At 37.2% G+C, this 20442-nt stretch overlaps 1 protein-coding gene across 1 annotated transcript in view; it reads right to left on the reverse strand.

The window, feature by feature from the left end:
- Positions 1-20042, reverse strand: part of sfl (N-deacetylase and N-sulfotransferase sfl) — a 66594-nt gene extending 46552 nt beyond the window's left edge. The window contains exons 1-2 of the mRNA XM_044395839.2: positions 19220-20042; positions 9164-9197 (exon numbers count right to left, since the gene is read on the reverse strand). The gene's annotated coding sequence lies outside the window, so the exon portion shown is untranslated. The remainder of the gene's footprint in view (positions 1-9163; positions 9198-19219) is intronic.
- Positions 20043-20442: the final 400 nt, after the last annotated feature.

Below are 20442 nucleotides of genomic sequence, written 5' to 3' on the forward strand. Positions count from 1 at the left end.
ATTTTATAACAAAAGTTTTTTAAACTGTGGGATGATTTCGATAAAAATATGAAGGGTATCACTATGGACGGCAGTCCATGTAGTGACGAAGCGCACCAGGAGAGTGTGCGAAGGCGACTACTATATATACACGAAGAAATGAAAATCTGCTGTGATAGTCAGATCGTAATGAGTAATACACCAATCGAAAGGTATTGCAAAAACTTAAAGGATTGCATACCAAGACTTTAAGAAAATCAATTGGATTGGGAGAGAGAGCGGTGAAAGTGAAAAAGTAAAAATTTAGAAATTTGGAGCTGTTGGGGCCGGTGGGGATAAATGCCCCCTCGCAATGATTTACTTGTATTCCTTTTGAAAATACCCGTCGAATGAGGGGTCATTTGTCAAAATCCGACGCTCCGTTCAAAAGTTATAGCCAAAATAAGATTTTCTTCTTCTTCCCAAAATGAAAATTTAATTCTGTTTGTCCACTTGTCCACTTGTCCAAAACATGTTTTTTAAGTTCTGAAAATTTGATATGACGTTCATCACATCGATATAAAAAACTTTTGTTCTACCACTTTTGGAAAAACTCGCTAGTTTAGCGGGAAAACAGCTATAAATAGCTAAAATTCGGAAAGCCGTAACTTCTATACTACTAAAGCTACAGACTTGTGCTGCATCTCGTTTGAAAGGTATTTTGAAATGCTATAAACGCCTTCTATATGCAATTTGTGTAAATGTAATAGTTAAAAAAATATGAACAAAAGACAATTTTTTAAAACTTTTTTTTTAGCTTTTTTTTATTTTTCTCAAAAACGGCTCTAACGATTTTCTTTAAAACCTTAAACTGTATAGCCCTTGAGATTCCTTAAATTTTGGTATATAACACATTACTGTAAAAAGTCACGTTTAATAGTTATTTTTATACGAAAATAGCCACTGTTGCCAGCTCGAACAATTAACGCTCCCTGAGTATTGAATTTTGTGGGAGGGTATCCGAACTGTATTTTAGGGTCATGGAATCAGTAAATTTGCACTTAAGAGTTTCATATAGGAATCTTTTGTTCTACGACTTTTGAAAAAAGCCGCTACTTTAGCGGGAAAGAGCTAAAAATAGCTAAATTTCGTTAGTTTGTAAGTTCTACACTACTAAAGGTACAGACATGTGCTATACCTCGTTTAAAAGGTATTTTGAAATACTTCAACGCCTTTTTAACTCAATTTGTTAAAATACAATAGTTTAAAAATTATGATTGACCAATTTAAATTTAAATGTATATATTAGCTCCTATGAGAGCAAAAGTAAACAAACAAAAACTTCTGATATCAAATAAAAACACCTCTTAACGAGGTAAAAAACTAGTGACGACCGCACCTTCAACATACAAAAGTTCTGATATCAACATTTGTGACGAAAAATTATTACACTCGTCATTAAATAGACTTTCTAATATTTTCTCATTCGGCACGCTGCAATAGAAAATGCCTGTGAAGGGAAAAAGGTTGGAATAGTTTGCTAGGGCGGGCCGAATGAGAAAATATTAGAAAGTCTATTTAATGACGAGTGTAATAATTTTTCGTCACAAATGTTGATATCAGAACTTTTGTATGTTGAAGGTGCGGTCGTCACTAGTTTTTTACCTCGTTAAGAGGTGTTTTTATTTGATTTTAAGTGTCACGAAGCGAAGTTTCCCAAATTTCTTGATTTCTTATGCTTCTTGTATAAAGATAAAAAGTTAAAAAAATATACCCTTTTATTATTTCAGACGTGAAGAGATTTTTTAAAATTTGTGTTTCAAGAAATAATTTCCGCTCGCTTGCTCATCTCTATTTTATAACAAAAGTTTTTTCAAAGAGAAAGATATCGGGAAAAAAATTATATATATTTTTTTGTCAAGTGCTGAAAAGTTTCGGGTTCAGCAAACTTTTAGGGGGAGGAGCAGATTTTCTAATGAAATTTATGAAATTGTATTTCTGAAAGCCAGTAAAAAGTTATTTACGCCAATTTGGGTCAATGAAAGTTACGCCACCGCTTCGAAATCAATTGCATTTTGATAAAGTTCTGTTCGATTCTGCTTGCAAAAACTCCTTCCTTTCAGCTGCAAGTGTCACTTTTCAGTTTGACACTTTTCGTGAAGCAGTTGTAGTCGTGGAAAATGAGAGGAAAACCCAAGCCGAATCCAAAGCCAATCGCAAATAGCAATAAAATGTTCTATAAATGGAAACAAAGTCAAGCCAGTTTGACATTCTTCGTCGTTGTCAAACTTAGGGAAACTTGGCTAACAAAAAGATTTTTCCATGGGGTTAGCCACTTTTCAGCAATTTGGTTGTTTGCGTTCGACATGGCCAAAAAGGCGAAAAAGGCAAAAATAAAGGCAGGAAAAGAAGGGAGCCCACAAAATGGGTATAAAAATAGTAGAACAAGTTGAATATGCTCTAACCACAACAGACGGCCGCCAACTATTTTAGGATGCCAAAAAGCCGGCCAACTTGCATGTTGATATCGCGCCGCCTGTGAAAACAATGCCAAAGGCCATGTGTAAATATGCTATGCAAAGTTTTTTCTTCGCTTTTTTAGCTTTTTATATGCTGCTGGCGCTGCTGCTGTGGGATGAACGTCAGCTTTTCGCATAAATGTCGATGCACAGTGGAGCAATGTAATTGCGGGAAAAGCAAAGGCAAAATTAAGTTCTTCGAGTGGAAAAGTTTTCTTTGGAAATGAAAAGTAAATTTGACTTTGCCGATAGGAAGTTGATATTTTAATGGTGGTCGGTGGGGTTTCGATATTGCCGCTGGCTTTTTATTACTATTTTATTGACAGATGTTTATGGAAATTGTTTTGTAATTGTTTTATGTGAGCTTTTAAAATGCTATTTTATTCATACTGTGCAGAATTTATTGTAAGCGCTTTAAATGTTTTGCAATTAGTTTTAGGTATTCTACTATTTACTGTATCTAATGTTAATGTTGCTACTTGCAGTTAATTAAACAAAAATGTACAGTTTAGTTTAAGTAAGAGCACTTCAATACTTTTGGAATAATTACACTTTTTATAATAAATGCTTTAAAACTATTTGATACATTTTTACCAATGATGTTGCTGTGTTGTGATTTAATACTACTCAATTGACTCGCCTGTCTTTTGTTGTCTGAATTAAAAGAACTTGTTTGATTGATTTTAATGAACATTGTAATTAATTTCATTAAAATAAATTGCATTGCATACTCAGTGACTTTAATAAAATGCCTTCGTTTTTAAAATGACAGGCTTTAATATAATATTTATTTCGTCCGGCTCCTTTCGCATTGCTCATTATAAGCAGAAAACTTCCCTCACATCTTTGGCATTGTTGCCCTTATATTCCTAGAATGTTGTGTTTTTTAATGCAGGCCCACACACCAGCAACAGGGCAAGTCAGCTTTGGTTGTACAGTTTTTAGTTTTTTTTTTTCATTTTCGTTGAGGTTGTCGCTGTCGTTGCCTATGCACATTTAGCAATGTTAGGCAGTCAACCAAAAACAGATTTTTTTGTCACAACGAACGCCACAGGCCACAACACAGCTGAAAACAACAACGGCGACGACAACATCGAAACGTTGAAAAAGGAAAAAAGAGGAAAGAAATCAACTTGCAACATGCAACAAAAGCCGCGTTTCGTTGCTGTCGTTTGGGCCATGTCACTGACCGAGAAATTCCTGGCATGAAAGTTGCAAAAATCCTAGGCAACACACAGCACTGAGAACTAGAACTAAAAAAGGAGGAAAATAAAATGGCAACGACGACGGCGGTGGTTTTTATTGCCAGTGGCAGGATAATAGCAAGCAACAATGGCCGTGGGAAGGCATTGCAGCTGCATCCTTGTTGTCATTTCTAACGTGGCTCTCATTGGTGTCCTTAAAGTCCTGACTCCCACTCCTTTTTTTCCCGGGAGCCTGCCTGGCGAACTTCATTTTGTTGTCGTCAACACTCGCTGGGACTTTGGGCCGCACAGAGAAGAAATATCAGGACAATTTGTCCCTAATTGGGTATTTTAGGTAGCTATTGAAGGAATTCTAGGTGCAACGCAAATGTTTGTTGGTAAGTCGAAAATAAAATAACTGGCACTGAATGTAGAAAAAATACTTTTTTAAGCTAGAAAGTGTTTATAATAAATTTTCCTACGAATTTAAAATTATTTATATTAATTGCATGAAAATTCAAATTTTTTTTCTCTTTTGATTTATATTTTTCAATTTATTACCTAATTTTTCTTTTTAAGCTGCTTTAATATAATTTTATTTTGGTATTCCAAATATATTTATTTTACTTTATTGGAATTGACTATTATTGACTTTTTCTTTTCTGTGTCGCCTCTACAGCAAGTTGATTGTTGTTATCTGTTGCTTTGTTTTATTTGAGCTTTGTTCCGCCACCGACAAAATTTTTTATGCCATTCCTATAGCTTTGGTCTACGTTTTCCTGCTTCCTTTTTGGGCGCTCCTTCGTTTTGTGATTTGCCAAATTGAATTTCCAACTCAATTTGCCGACCCAACAACCTCATCTACACTGACTAATTAGTCTGGCGCTGAAAAGTATGCTACGACAAAAGTAAAATACCCCTAGGAGGAGCACAGCCCCCATCTCCAATTTCATCTCCAATCTCCAACACAATCGCAATTAGTCTGGGGAAAATTGATGAGGATATAAGGAGGCGCCGCCCGTGCTGGCCGAAATGCAACCATATTTCGTAAACAGAAAGCGGCCAGGCAGGCTGAGAGCCGAGAGCCATGCATAAAATGAATATCAATTAGGCCAAATGAGAGAAGGAAAGCCGGCTTCGATTTCAAAGATAAACCCAAGGATGTGTGTGTGTGTGCAGCTGCTCTGAGTATTCCGAGTATTTTGTTGATTAAAAGTCTGTTTGCAATACACAGAAATTTCGAACAGTATATCTTCCCTACCTTAAACAACTACAGATAGGGAAAAGTTGTGATTACTTGGTTTATCATTTTTAAGAAAGATATTTTAAAAGTTCTGAATAATTTTACAGAAAATTAAAAAAAAATCCCTTTTAATGGAGGGTCAAAAAGGAACCCTAATCTATTTTTCTTTCAGTGCAGAACATTCCAATTTCGTTAGGAGCAGATAAATATATTGTATATACCCCACTTTGTGTTACTCTAATGTTGCTTTTCAGATATTCTCGTATTTCGCACCAGAAAATGGTATGAGGTGGCGATTTCTCATTTTGATTTGGTTGTCCGCTTTTTGTGCTCTTTTATTATCTGCTGATTTCTATTTGTATTTGTATCTGAATCCGGAATGTGTATGTGTGAGGGCGTCTTTCATGCTCCGATAAATAAAATGAATTGAAAAAGCAAAAACCAACACACACACACACAAGGAGGGCCGAGGACCTACAAAAAAAAGGAAAGGAAACTCAGCTCAGGGATAACAGATTAGTTGGAGCTGACTAGCAGCGTCCTGTCTTGCCATGGAAATCAAAACATTTTGTTAAAAGGAAACTCAACCACACCCACACAGCTATCCACAGCCTATTCACACAGATACGAGCGCGTTTATCTGCGGAAACGGAGATACGTTCTACGTGCTCTAAACTGCCAACTCCGCTTCAATGGAAACTGTCTATCAGTGTGAATCCTTGTGGACTCCTCCGTGTGTGTGTGTGTGTGCTAACGCATTTTGTTGCCAACTTATGTGTAATAAAATGTAATAAAATAAAACTCTCATATTAGAGATGTTGTGTGCCATTTTTTGTTGTTGTTCTGACCCCATAAAAAGCACACCAAATGTCGGCTAGTTTCGTTGGTTTCGTTCTTTTTGAGCTGTGTGTCTGTGTTGCGGTGCTTTGGTATTAGCCACATTACACATTCGCAGTGTTGCCCCGCACAGAGATCTTCGTGATGGTAGTGGTAATCAACATAACAATCAGACTGAAGTGGGCACAATGACACATAACAAGGCTTATTAGGATCAGCGAGTTAATGGCCATGATGATAAACATCAAGTGGTCTTAACAGCAGATTTCCACTCATGATTGATGTGTCGTTCAGCAATTATGCAATGGATTCGATTTGGCTACGTGATTTAATTAATTGGTAATTAAATTATTCTACGTTTGTGACTTCTGATTTAATTTATAAGTTTATAAGTTAATAAAAAGTAAATGCATGCATATATACAACAAATAATATCGTTCTATAAAATTGTAAACAATTTTGAAAAATATTCTAAACCTCTTGAGGGAATTATTTTCCTCAGTTACATTAAATTTGCCAACATTACGAAATTGCTATCTTTCCATAAACAAAATAATTATAACATTTAAACAAATTAATTATTCCGCTGGTGGCATTCAAACAAGCATAAAAATTAAACTCGTATCAAAAAACATTTAAATGTCAGTTAAAATAAATCAAGCGGCAGGCAACGCAATCTGTCAGTTATTGCCCCCCATAAATGCAGGACAGAAAAAAGTTTTCCCAAGCTTTTTATGGGACATTTCAACTCATTAGGCAGCCAGCTGCTGCCAAAAAGCAAACCGAACCGAACCAAACGAAACCATTAATTACATTTGGCTGCCGGCGACAAATTGAATTAACTTGTGTCAAAGTGCAGCGTATTGATTTTCTAATTGGGCCCAAAGAACGACCAGACCACAAAGGCAAAAAAGGGCCATTAAAATAATCATTTTCCGCGAGCAGAAAATTAATAATTTTTTAAATGAATTTTGCTCAAACACAAACAGAATGGTAAGGAGGAAAAACTCAGAGAGAGCTGACCATTAAGTTAATGAGGGTCATTGTGGGGCGGCATGTTGGCTCTTAACACCTTGCAACAGCTGAAGACCACAAAGGACGCTCCGCCGGATGATGATGTTGTTGTTTATACACTCGCCGGCCTCTCGGGCTGCCACTCCCCCTCGCTTCTCTTAAACTACCGCCCCCAGGATATTCCAGAGCAGCGGAAAGCAACGGATCCAAAAGGACTTTTTAATGTGCCAACTTCCTCCGTCGTCGGCGGAGAAGAGAGAGAAAAAAGGAAGATGACGAGGACGAGGACGACTTCTGCGGCGAAAACGGAAGCCAAACAAATATGGCCGACGCACGCCTGGGCGGACAAAAAAGCAACAATAAAACTTTTTTAATGCATTTTTAGATGCCCCAGTTGGGGGTGACTCTACTGGCATGAACAGTGGTTTGAAAATCCGTTTAACATCCGTCTTCATATAAAAAATGATTTATGAATTTATAAAACGAATTATGAATAAACTGTCCTAATCGAAATTGATGGAACACAAAATTAATAAATCATACACTTAAAATATAATAAAAGTAAACTATTTTTATACTTTTCTAGTACAACAAAAAATTATAATCCTCAAGGGCTAATTAGGAAACCAATTTCATAATTTTATATTATTATTAAATATTATTATGTGCTTTTGAATCCAAATATTAATAAAACTAATTGAATTTATATAAAACTCCCTTTAAGCACCCATTTCAACCCTGTTTACTTTCTACAACCTTACTAACAACCATTTTCGTAGCCTGGTGTCAGTGTGAACTCGATTTAATGGAAATAAATGTATTCATCAGCCGGATTTCATTACCCAGCTTATCCCTTAATATCGCCGCATTAATTATAAGTTTACGTAAATTAAATTTTCACAACTTCTTTGGCGACCTCACCACTGTGCGACCTCCGTGGATTATTATTTCAGGCACACCCCTCTTTCGGGGGTCGAATCATCCCCCGCTGGTGTCTTTACAAATTTTTGATTTGCCACTGAAAATATTTGGGCCACATTTTATTTTCGTTACTTGTTTTTTTTTTGTTAACGTAATACGTATATATAATTTACGCGAATTTATTTTTGTCGTTTTTAATGCTCTCGTTTTTCAGTTGGTGCCTGCGGTTAGCGCGGGCACCGTAAAAAACAGGAAGTTTTTGCCTCTGACGTTGATGATGATGATGGCCGAAGCGTAGAAAACAAAACGCTGATACAGGATGGTTTTGCGGGGAAAGAAAATGGGGCGGTGGGGTAGTTGGCCAAATGACAGAGAACAGTAAACAGGACATAACGACAATTTAAATGACATTTTTAGTTGGCATTTATGGTTGAGCAGCCGCAGTGGAGGATAATGGCTTCTCTTCGTAGCCAACAACCAACTCAACTCAACTCAGCTCCATCGTATCTCATTGCCTCCCCTGTGGTTTTTATCCTTCGAATGCGAAGGCGAGTTTGTGTGCTTTTGGATAGTGACATGCGATATTTGATCAATAAACTTGCCAGGACAGCACAGGATACGCCGTGATGTGTGTATCCTGTTTTTGCCAGTCGCCCCCAAAGAGTTCCTGAACCGAGCTGAATTTCACTCCCCTCCGTTGGCTTATTTTTCCTTTTGACTCAAGCCGCATTCATTATGAAAAGCAAACAAGGTAGACGCCACTAGACGCCACATCAATCCGGCTCTTTTCCGTAGCCGAGCTAAAGCGTTTTCGCACGTTTTCCTTCGCCTTCGCTTGGCACCAGATCAAAGGACCTCCAACTCATTCTCATCCTCCTCGATGTCGGAGGCACTCGAGGGGTTTCGCTTTGGCTATAAGGGAAAACAAAAACTCTCGGGCCTGTCTCAAGCGTTATTTATTGTTAACGAAATAGCCGACGCCTACCTAAGACCCATCCCCCCATTCGTATGCACAAAATCTCTTAGAATTCAACCCCCAAAACGCCTTGAGGGCAGGTTAAAGTTAAAGGGTCTCCTCAGATCCGCTCGGGGTTGCCAGACCGGGCAAAAGGACAGGAACAGAGGCCGAGACATTATCATTATTCCGAGCTGTCTGGCAATTAATCAAATGCTAAATGCCAACAAAAAACGCATTTTGCGGCTTACAAGGCTGTCGACTTTTGGGGGTTAAAAGCAAATTACATTGAAAGCTTTCGTTTGATAAAATAAGTTGTACAGTCGAAGAAATGTGTAAACAGATCAACACGACGCATGCAACAAGTTTAAAGCGTTTTAAATGAGAGTTACGGAATTAGTTGAATATTTAATTACTTCCTCAAAATAATTACTAAGTAATTATATTTCTGTTTTTATCATGTGAACTTCTTAATAAATTATGGTAATTAGATTTCTGTTATCTGAATGATAAAAGTAAAACTTTAACTTACATTATTTAAAGTGGTAGCTTCAATCCGTTTCAATCTGTAAAAAAAGAAATGGAAACCGTATTACAAATCATTTTTAAACTTTCATAAAGCTAAACAAGTGTTTTCTGTATTAGCTAGTGATTCCTAATAGACAAATTAAATTTTATAATTTTCAATTAACTCTATTGCATTTGATTTTCCTGTGCGAGGGTCATCTAAAGTTCAACCCTCGTTAATGTAATTAAACTGACCGCTTCAGTTAAATTTCACTGTGACTCCTGGAAACTTGGCTCTGTCCTTGTTGTCTCGTTATTGTTTCAATTGTTTTTGGGCAGCCTGTCCCGATGACAACAAAACTAAATTAACACAGACAGAGGCAGCCATGGAATCACTACTGTCCTGCTCAACTTTCCCCGATTTTCCCTCCAGCCAAGGCAAAACCCCTTCAGTTTCGCACTCTCGTGTTGGTTCTCTCAAACACACAAAGCCAATTGACAGTATGGATGCTCTGGTGGATATTCGAGGGGACTTTTCGGGGGGAAGAGCAAAAGCAGGAGCCAATTGAAAGCAGCACACAAGGATTACAATCTATCAGCCCTGTCCTTTTCCCCGCTCCCCATTTGCACTCTCCCCTCTTTTCTCCTTCATCTGTACTCATGAAGCGTCCGAATTTTTGAACTTGTCAAGGATTCAAAGTTCGAACGCTTTTGGACCATGGTCCATATTGGCCGCTCTCTCTTTCGCTCTCTTTCTCTCCTTTTAAGTACCAATATCTGCTTCCCTTTCACTCCTTGTTCAACTGCAGCTCAGCTCTTGTCGCATTGCAGTTTTGCACCAGGGTTCAAGCGCTTTGTGTGTGTTAAAACGCTTTTTATTGTTGTAAATTTTCGGGTGCAAGCTTTGTTTGGGCCGCTATTGTTAGGCAGTACAACTTGGCTAAATCGAATCAAAATGGGGAAAACCGCAGAGTTTTTTAATGTTTTTTTTGGAATTTCAAATGGGAAATTTTAATATAACAGCACATTTAGTTCTCAATATTAAAGAACATTTAGTTTTCAACAATTTTCTGAACATTCTGATAAAAATTAGATTATACTAGTTTAGATCACTGGAAAGAAAATTATTTTAGGAGATTGTATTTTTCAAAAGGATTTAGAATCTAGATTTTAGATATATGAATCATATTTATTATCTCATCGATGTTACAATTAAAAATAAGTCCCATGGATGTGTAGTTTTACATTTTTGAGTCAAATAAGATTCGATTTAGAGAAGTTGACCTGTAGTTGCTTTTGGCTTTTCGATGATTGCTATAGATTTTTACTTCTACCATTTGCATGGCCCAAAAGTGCGGCTGTGTGCGTGAGTATCTGTGTCTGTGCTTCTATCTGTGCCTGGCAGGCAACTCTATTACACTTAAAACGAGTCAATGCGTTTTAAAAAGGAACGAACCAATTGAACCAGCAGCCATATATAGGAGCGGGTCAACAAGGGATCTATGTGGGGATGTGCGGGTGTTTGTAGCCTGTGATTGTGATTGTGTTGATTGTGCGGAAAAGAGAAGGACGAAGGTGCACCTTGGGGAATTTGTAATTGAGGCACGTGTATGGCTAAATGATTGTGATCTTTTGGGCATTTCAAATATGCAATTAACGAACAGTAATGAGTACACATTGGATTGGAGAGGATAAAGAGGGGAAATATGCACAAACAGGAAAAAAACTCTTTGACAACAAAGGAGGTCTAATTGAATTGCATTGATTTAAAAGCTTTTGAAACATGACAGAGAGTTAAGTTTAATTTGTATTTTTAGAGTGACAAATTAAATAGAAAATGTTTGGAATACAATAGCAGTTAATTTAAAAAAAATGACAAAATTTGTAATAAATCGTTTTCTAAAATTTTCTAAATATTTAATATTTTTTCTTATTTGTTTCAAATCAAATTTATTTTTATTTTATAAATCTTTTTCTAAACAATCGGATAGTGCACCAATCTATCGAACAATTTGTCAAAAAAATCCCCTGTACATCAACGACCCAATCCCTATATCCAATCACTTTAATCGAAATACGGTATATCCACTTTTCAACTGGCGAAAAATGCCATGGATAAATCTGTCCCGGCAATCCGGCAGATAAACTAATATCTCTTTCTGTCCATATCCGGCACGAGCTTTCCAGTCCATTGATGACCAACCAAACCGGCGCACCATTTTACAAATTGACTTTATGCCATCCATTTCGATTTCCTTACCGCCCCCACCCAGCGCCCAAAAAACTCCCAGCTCTCCCTACAAAACCTAATCCAACGTCCCTATTTATACGCCCATTCCCGTTTCCCCAACCAGCCCCCATCAATTCACACAAAAACGGCAGCTTAGAGCAAAAGTTTTAGCAACTAAAAACGGCGTCACATAAATGAACAGAGCGCTGTGGACACAAAAGCGGGGCATATAGATGGGGTATGGTATATATATATGGAGGATATAGAAAGGGTTTTTGGGTGGCGAACGTGGACATGTCACGCACACTTTATCCTTTATCCTGGCAGCGTCGTGGCTTTTGGAAACGTTTCATTTTCCGTTCTGTCAAAGGTATACAAAACAAAAAGTTTCCAACTGGACGGGAAGGGACGGGACGTCGACGACAGCTAAATGCGCGAAAATGTTAGATGTTAGGTGTTTCGCCTCCCAAAAAATCCACCCATAGTTTCCCCACACTTCAAACACAGGCAACATTGCAGGGAACACGACCAACATGCAATTAAAATGTAATTTTGTAATGCTGTAATTTGATTTCTTTTTTTATACCGGAGAAGGGGTTATTTGCGAGGCAAACTTTGATAGTTTGACAGCCTGTGAATGCTAAACTGTGCACTAATTTGATAAGTAAAATAACCGTCACAAGCTTAAACAAACTTTAAAAACAAAAAAATTGTATGGTAAATTGCATGCTGAGCATACAAATGTTTTTGTTTGGCAAAATGCCTCGTAAAAAGCATTACAAAGTGATACGAGGATTTCTGGGGATGGTATACGCATATATGTACGTATGTTCATATATATAACGCTTAAGCGCCGGAACAAAGCAATCAGCAGAAAACCATGCGTGCGTGTGTGCCGTACAAGAACAACGCATAAACATAAAAAATATGCAAAAATAAAAGAAATAATAAATGGGCAAGTAGGAAGCAAAAGCAGCGCCCGCAGCATTCATAAGCGGTAAGCGGGATAAACTTTGGATGCCACGCCCCTATAAACAAAATGCCAGGCTTTACAGCTTGCGTTGCTTAAAATTTATATATTTTTTTCTATGGGAGGAGTGTTACATATATTTTTTGCCTAAGAGTTTACAATGCACAAAAAAAACAAAGGCTATAGTTTTAAGTTGAATAATAAAATTTTACTCAATCATTTAAAATTAATCATTAAAATTTATAATTTAAATTGAAACATATTTTTGAAAGTACTATACAAAGTGATGTCTTAAAATTCATAAAACAAAATATATCAGATCAAAAATTTATTTCATGATATTAACTGTAGAAAACATTTTTTATCGATATGCTTATTTATAAAAAAAAAACTATTAGATAAACTAAATCCTATTATGTTTTACAACAAAATGAATTGAAAATATTTTACGGGTACAATAACTTTAGTCTTCAAGTGTATTCCGCGCCCTGGACTCCTAAACGAATCTACTAATTTCTTCGGGTTTTTTATTTTATTCCACTTTTCCTGGTTTAACGCGGTGTACAAATTGTTGTTCAACAACAACACAAAGGCACATGCACATCATACTTTGCGGGAAAGGAAAAGGGAAAAAAAGGGCACCGCCAAACAAAAACGGAAAAGCGCAGCGCGAGAAAAGCCTTCGAGTTTGAAAAATGTGTGCGAAAAATGGCCAAAAGCAGCCGCATTGTGTGGCCAGCTGCGTTGCGAGTGTGAGCAAGTGTGTGTAAGTGGAATTCCGAGCGTGTGTTGGCCAAATAACGACAACAACTACAGCAACAAACTGCAATCGCACAACCTATATAAAAAAGTGGAATACTAGTAGCACACAGCAGCTGGTAAAGCCGTCGAAATGTTGCAAAACATTTGCAACGTTTAAAATTTTAAAATACAAACAGAGAGCCACTGAGTCGCAGATAAAGGGTTGAGCAGGAGGAGCAAGAAGGGAATTCGGGAGTAGCTGGTGCAAAGCTCTACCTAATGGAGAACAATAAGTAAAGAGGGTTTCCCACTGAAACTTCAACACCAGCTGCCCCAAGCACTAGAAAACCTCACTGACAGAAACATTTACTGCACAAAATAGGGTTACAAACGAAAATCTAAAAAAAAAGAAGAAGGAAATGATAGCAGCAAAGCAGCTTACACTGAGCTGCAGCAAATGAGGCTGCTTCAGTTGCACAGGAAATCTATTAGTTCATAAAGAGAATACTGGGGGAATGCATGGGGAAAAGGGATAATAAGGAAAGGAAGTTTATGGGGTTTCAATCACAAAAGGAACAAGTGAAATCGGATGCTACTTATTACCTCTCTTACCTCCAAGTAGAAAATAATTAAAAACAGAATGTAAAGTGATAAAAAAAACAATTGGAAAATAACTATAATGAAAACAGAGGTAAACAGAAAATAGTACCACACAAATATTGATTTACTAAGGTTATAAATAGACATTAGAATACCTTATTGCACATTATCCGATGACTAGTTATAATTAAAACTATATTTCACACAACTAATTACCTAAAAACTATTTTAAACCAATTCCCAATACTAATTGTAATACTTTGAAGATTAATCAAACCATTCGACCATAGTGTTATTAGCAAAATTGTGAAAAATAAATCTCAAATACCTCTCCTGCTTTAACCAATTCCCACTGCTAATTATTACATTTCCAACGAAGTCAGTCATCAATAAATGCCATTAGCACAATCCTTAAAATTAAAATAATAAAAATCGTTGAGGTTTCCCAATCCCCGAAAATTCGGGCGAAATCCATGGTGAATTAGCAGAGGCCAATGGCAATCCATAAATAGAAACAGCATTGCTCTTTGCCCAGCTTTTATTGGTAATCCTGCAGCCAACTGGTGGCAGCTGCAGTTGGTGTTGGCCTCCACGGCAATAACAACAAACAAAGGCCATTATTAGCATAGTCATTAACACTGTCGGACCCAACCAACAGCCAAAAGCGAATCCGGACAAATCTCGCAGAGCAGAACCTGCTAATTAGCAGGGGCCACAAAAAAAAAACAAAAAGGAAAAATAAAAGGCAAGCGGGAGTTCGATGCGAAATCAATCCGGATGCGGGCTTAGAAATACATACGACCTATGTGCACCCGAATATATAATCCTTTCGTATTTTGGGTACATAAGTACATACATATCTACTTGTATATTCGGCGCCCCTGGCAACCCAACGCAGATGCAAATTCTGTTAGCAAACCGACTCCGACTCACTCGACCTTTTCAGACGGCTTATTTGGCATTTTGCTTTCGTCCCAGCGTCCCGGCAAATCATAATCATAAGGAAAAAACAAAAGCGGCAAACAAGGACTCTCCACAGACCATGCAGCAGCAAATCATTTATTAAGAAGCCCCTTCATCTTCATCTCAGCCATATTTTCCATACCCACTTGGCCTGGCTTTTTCCAGGCTAGCTCTTTGATTGTCAGCGGGCCCGGAATAATGGCTAAGCCGAATGCACTAAGCATCCATCTGAATCTGAATTCTGAACATGAATCTGACTCTGACTCTGAGTCTGAATGCTGGGCGAGCATGAAAGAAATATGAACGGGGAATGGCGCATGAATGGCTGGCGGAGGAAACTGGGACACTCAATGCATCATCATCCTAAGCCGCATCAAACGAGATTTGTCAGACGGGCGTAAGCAGCAGCAGAAAGGCGTGAGCTGAAATTTAGACATAATAGATTGCCGTGAAGAATGGGCCAGATTAAGTCCTAGATCGGCTTTACTCGGGAGCGGTTTCACGAATTAAATGGGAAACTGGTTCTCAGTCCCAAGTAGTTACAGTTCTTCACTTTTATTGGGTAGTTTATTAAGAACCCAAGTATGTTTTGATGTTTAAAAGAAAAGAAATGAGACAAATCTAATTGAATTTTATAAGGAAGTTGAACAGAAAATCCTATTTACTTGGCAGTTAATAAAAAACTAAAAAATATAATGGTATTGATCATAAAATATATACAAAGAATAAATCTTTACAATGACGAGGAAACCATGTTTGCAAATATATATAATTCAGTATGTCTAGAAAAAGTCTCTGTTAAATTATATTACAATAAATCTTAGACTGCGTCATCAATTTGGAAATAGAATAACTAAAACCACATTTGTTAAATATAAACAAATAATTTGAAATTCCAATTAGCAGGTACTCATGTCTTTATTCATCTCTCCTCAGTCAACAGAATCAATCAAAGCTCCCTGTCGAAATATACTTGTTTTCAAAGAATGTGAAATCTTCATACCAAACTTCACAACTGCCAGTCAAATTCCTCACTCGATTTAATTAACTAAAATTATTGATAATAATCTCGGGCTCGAGAAGACATTGCCCCAAAAGCTGTTCTTCCGGTTTCGCAAACAAAACCCCAACTAATCACCAACGTCTAATTATAAACGTATTTCTATCTGGAAGAGCCACTCGAAGCACTCGAGTTGCAGGCCAGGAATGCAGAATTGGACAACTGGTTCTGTGGCACAAGAGCCAAAATCAAACAAATCAAAAAAGTATGAAGGATGGGCCAATGGAAAGCACCTACTCTGTTATCAAGTGGCAGGGCGATGTTGCAGCAAGCACACAATATGTTGCCAGCTGTACAATGGGCCACTTAAACGACAACAATAAAAAATTATTAGAATGCCAAAGGCAGCCGAGGCAAAGGCAATGTGGCAAAGGACTCAGCTAAGGACTCGGCCCGGGACTCAGTCCGGCACTTCATAAATCTAGCAAAGGCATATGAAATACGAGTATCCTGTGCTGAGAGCAGAGCCAATCATGTTGCATACAACCAGGGGATGCAGCACAGGAGCACACAGCAAAAAATATGAAACTTAAATGATTTAATTTTATATGTGGATTAATTATAGAAATGGTGTCAATTATAGAAAAATGTGTCTTTTTTAAAAAAAAAAAAAATATTGTTTATTTATTTTTTTGAGCTTCTAATAGGTAAAATAATATCAGTGCATATTTTTAATATGAATAAAATTGTTATTGTAATAGAGTGAGTTATTTTTATGAAAAATACATCTTTATTTGAAAATATTTTCTATTAAAGCATTTTTACATTTTGTAGATTCTAATTCTAATCAAAATCTTTTTATATTGTCTTCTAAATATTTTCCCAAATATGAACGTATATTTTTTAATATAAATAAAATAACTATTTTAATATATTCTAAGCAAGTAATGCAGATATTAAATCTCCTTTTCATAAATCTTAATTTTTTCCAGTGAATAAAAGGACGTAGGCAACCTTGTTACTACTTTTTCTGCATGTCCTGACCACCCAGGACATACAAACCCAGGAGCAGCACACAAACTCGCACACATTTGGCTTGTGATTTATTAACAAGCTATCGTTTATCATGTGGGCAACAAAGGGTTAATGCCTGAAGGGCCTGCTGAGTTATGCACCAGCAGCTGCTGCAATTGCCAATTTGCTGGATGGGGCTATATTGCTATATGTGTGCTACAAGCTATGAGCTATATTGGAAAAGGACGGGGCGGGGCTGCACCCGAAAATATCTGAGAGGCATCAAGATAAACAATCGCCTCAAGATAAACAAAGGCGGAAAGTCACGAAAAGTATGCGCAAGACAAACAAAAAGCCAGCGGGAAAAAACGAAAAACCATGAAAGCCGCGAGAAGAATTCCGCACCGATAATTTATGTGCGCCGCCAAGTTTATAAAAATTAAGATATTTCCCATTAAACTTTTTTCATAGCTGGAGAAACGGAACCCGAGCTATATGCCCATAACTTATCTTGAAAATATTTGTTTTGAGCGCCGCGCTCTCGAGTATTTTTCTTCTTTTGATTTGGTTTTTCTTTTTGGTAAAAATCTGAACGTGTTGAAGCGTTAAATTTCCATGTGGGCGGCCGGCGAGAGAGAATGGCCAAGAAAAGAAGAAAAATAGGTGGAACGAGAAGCAAACAAGTTGCAAAGCTGGAAAAGGAGTCGACGTGGGTGCCGGGGCCAAGATAAAATGTTGACCAATAAATTTTGTGACCATGAACGACAAACACACAGAGGGCGAGAAGAAAATAAAAGGCCAGACGAGAAAAAGGAATCCAAAGCGCACGGTCAACAATAATAAACAAGAACGATTAGGGGCAAGAGGAGGCCCTACAAATGTGGAATGCTCTCTCAAGAATTCTTTTTCGGATCTTGACCAGTTCAAGAACACAATCAAGTCGTTCAACCGAATTCCTATAAAATTTCAATTGGCTCCCAAATACATAACAGGTTTGACCTATTTTAATTCAGACATTAAATGAATAATTAATAAACAGTTTCTTGCCCTACGAAGTGTACAATTTACATACATATTTTATTGATAAGGCAAAATGATACGGCAAATAAGCTTATCACCAAATTCGGAGGAAAGACATTTTTAATTGGGCTATTAAAATGCTATACATTCAATGACACCTTTCAAACGTTTAAATACCAATTAAAACGAAATAATATCCGTTCTATGGTTCGGAATAGCACAACAAACTGTGAAAACAAAACTTATTAAATAATATGTATGAAATATTAACAGAAAGGAGAAATTTAAGAACAGTCATACACTTTAATTTAATAAAAGAGCTTTGAACTTTTACTTGAGGCGTCCGAATGAATTAATTAAATGAAAGATCAGCTGAAGATCCATTCTCTTCAATTAATAATAAACAAAGCGAGTTAACTTTCCTTGTCCAAAAATTAATTTTTCAGCTGTGACCCACAACTTGAACCATTGGGATGAATATTTGGGAATTTGAGATTTTTGATTAAAATTGTGAACTTTTTAGCTGCCTTTATATTAGTTTATAAAAATTTTAAAATCGAACAAAATTAATTTTCAAAAATATAAGGGTTTATGAGGAATATATTAATTTTTAAACCTTTAATTATGTTTATGGATTTGAGCTATTAATAATAAACGTTCTCAAAATTTAACGGTTTTTTGGTATTAATCTTTCTGTCGGAAAATCAAGGTATCTCCTTCCTTATATGTAGTTAGTGTACGAAAAATGTGGAAAACCTAGATGCAGTGTTAAATCAAACATAATCCTTTTTACGAATGTAAATATATTATGATTGAATTCAGATTCCACAAATAATTCATTCTAATAATATTGATTTTAGAATTATAGAACAAAAACGGAACCTTTCCAAATATAATATCCCTTTTTTTACCTTTTTATTTTTAAATACCTTTACAATTATGATAAACTTTTTTGTTATCTTTAAATATCTTGATAGTTGTATGTATAATTTTGTGGATTTCCTAAGAATTCAATGAATATATTAATATTTCTATTGGATCCCTTACATAATTTCGGAATCTCCTGAGCCAAAAATCCAGGTAACTTCTTCTTTATAGATAGTGTATGACAAATGTGGAAAAACTAGCGCGACGGGCGACTGGCGACTCGCGACTCACAAACAATGTCCAGCGATTTCCGATCGACAAGTTGGGGCCAAGAGCGTGATGAAGGGGGGGTGGGGTGGTGGCAGAGACGGAGACAGCAAGAATGAGCGGAGGAGGGGCAGAGAAAGAGGAGCCGCAGCGTGTGCAAGAATGCTCCGCGAGTGTCATTAACGTGCCGCTCAACTCGTTTTTCTTATCTCGAAAAACGTAAACGAAGCTGCATGGAGAGCTTTATTTACGTTCCGGCAGGCGAGTGTGTGTGCGTGTGCTTGGGAAAATTACCTGCAAAGGTGCCGCCGGAGCGCCTAATTGATAAGTTTGGTTTTCATATTTGTCTAGCTAAGTAATTAACTATGGTAATTTAGAAAATTGGGCAATTTTGACTGCTTCTTCTTACCTGTCGCATCAATGACGCACGCTGCCTACGCCGACTGCGGCAGCGACGCTGGCAGAGGAGTTTACGTTCGCTCTCTCTCTATCTCTCCCACTCGCACACAAACGTGTTGCGCTCACCAACACCAGGGCGAAATTGCACAGCTGAGCCAGGAAAATGCAGCGAATACGGTGCACAAAACAGAGAGCCGAAAACAATACTGTTATGTCAATTTCTTGCTGCTCGAGTTGAGTTGTTCTCTCTCTCTCTTTTATTTGCCTTTGTTGTTACTTTTTTTGGCACGTGAATCGACAATCGCATTTTTCAAATTCTTGCACTCATTCGCTTTGTGCATTTGTTTACGTCACTCGCCTCACACGCACACCCACCCACACACACGCGCGCGACTGAATGAAAGGCGCGTAAAGAAGAGAGTGTAAATGCCAGGAGGAGAGAGCGATTAATTTGGCAAGCCGCCGCACGCTCAAATAAACAAATAAATCATTTATATGTTTCTCGCCCACAACACTGCGTCCATGTGTATTAATAATCGTTACAGTCTGCTAATGCCCATTTTGCACAATCGTTTTAGGCTGGCAACAAACAATACAAAAATCGAAATTTCCACTCGCGTTTTGTTGTTGCCCCGCGAACTCTGGCTTCTTCAATCCGCAGATAAGCGAGTGCGATTATAAATCAATTGCGCGGCACTGTTGTTGCAAGCGCGATCGTCCGAATTGAGGGAAACACATTTTATTGCATTTTAATTAAGTTTCTGGCCTCGCAATGTTCAAACAAATTTATCCGCTGCCGAGGACCGAACGCGATGAAAACAAAACGGAGTATGGTCACATTTAAGAGTGTGACCGCCGCATATAAGCAATTTTTAGGCAAACGTAAGAAAACGTAACAGACCTTTCCACAGAAGTAAAATATTAAGGGTATTCCTAAATGGTTAGATTGCTTTCAGCTGTTTATCAAATTATCAAATTAAATTCTCAGAAATCAGCAAATACAAATCAGAGATTTGTATTCAGAAGCTGAACATTTTCGTAGACTTGCGCTTCTTAATGTGATTTGAACTTTGCTTTTTAAAGAGGCTTTCGAGTTGTTGAAATATTCTGGGTACTCAAACACAGCTTAGGAAATACATAAATTGAAATATGTAATTTGTTTTATGTAACAGCTGATAAACAGAACACCCTAAATATTTTCATTTTTTGCAACGCATTGTGCCATCTCCAAAA

This window comes from Drosophila takahashii, chromosome 3L (genome assembly GCF_030179915.1).
Source record: "Drosophila takahashii strain IR98-3 E-12201 chromosome 3L, DtakHiC1v2, whole genome shotgun sequence".
NCBI lineage: Eukaryota > Metazoa > Arthropoda > Insecta > Diptera > Drosophilidae > Drosophila > Drosophila takahashii.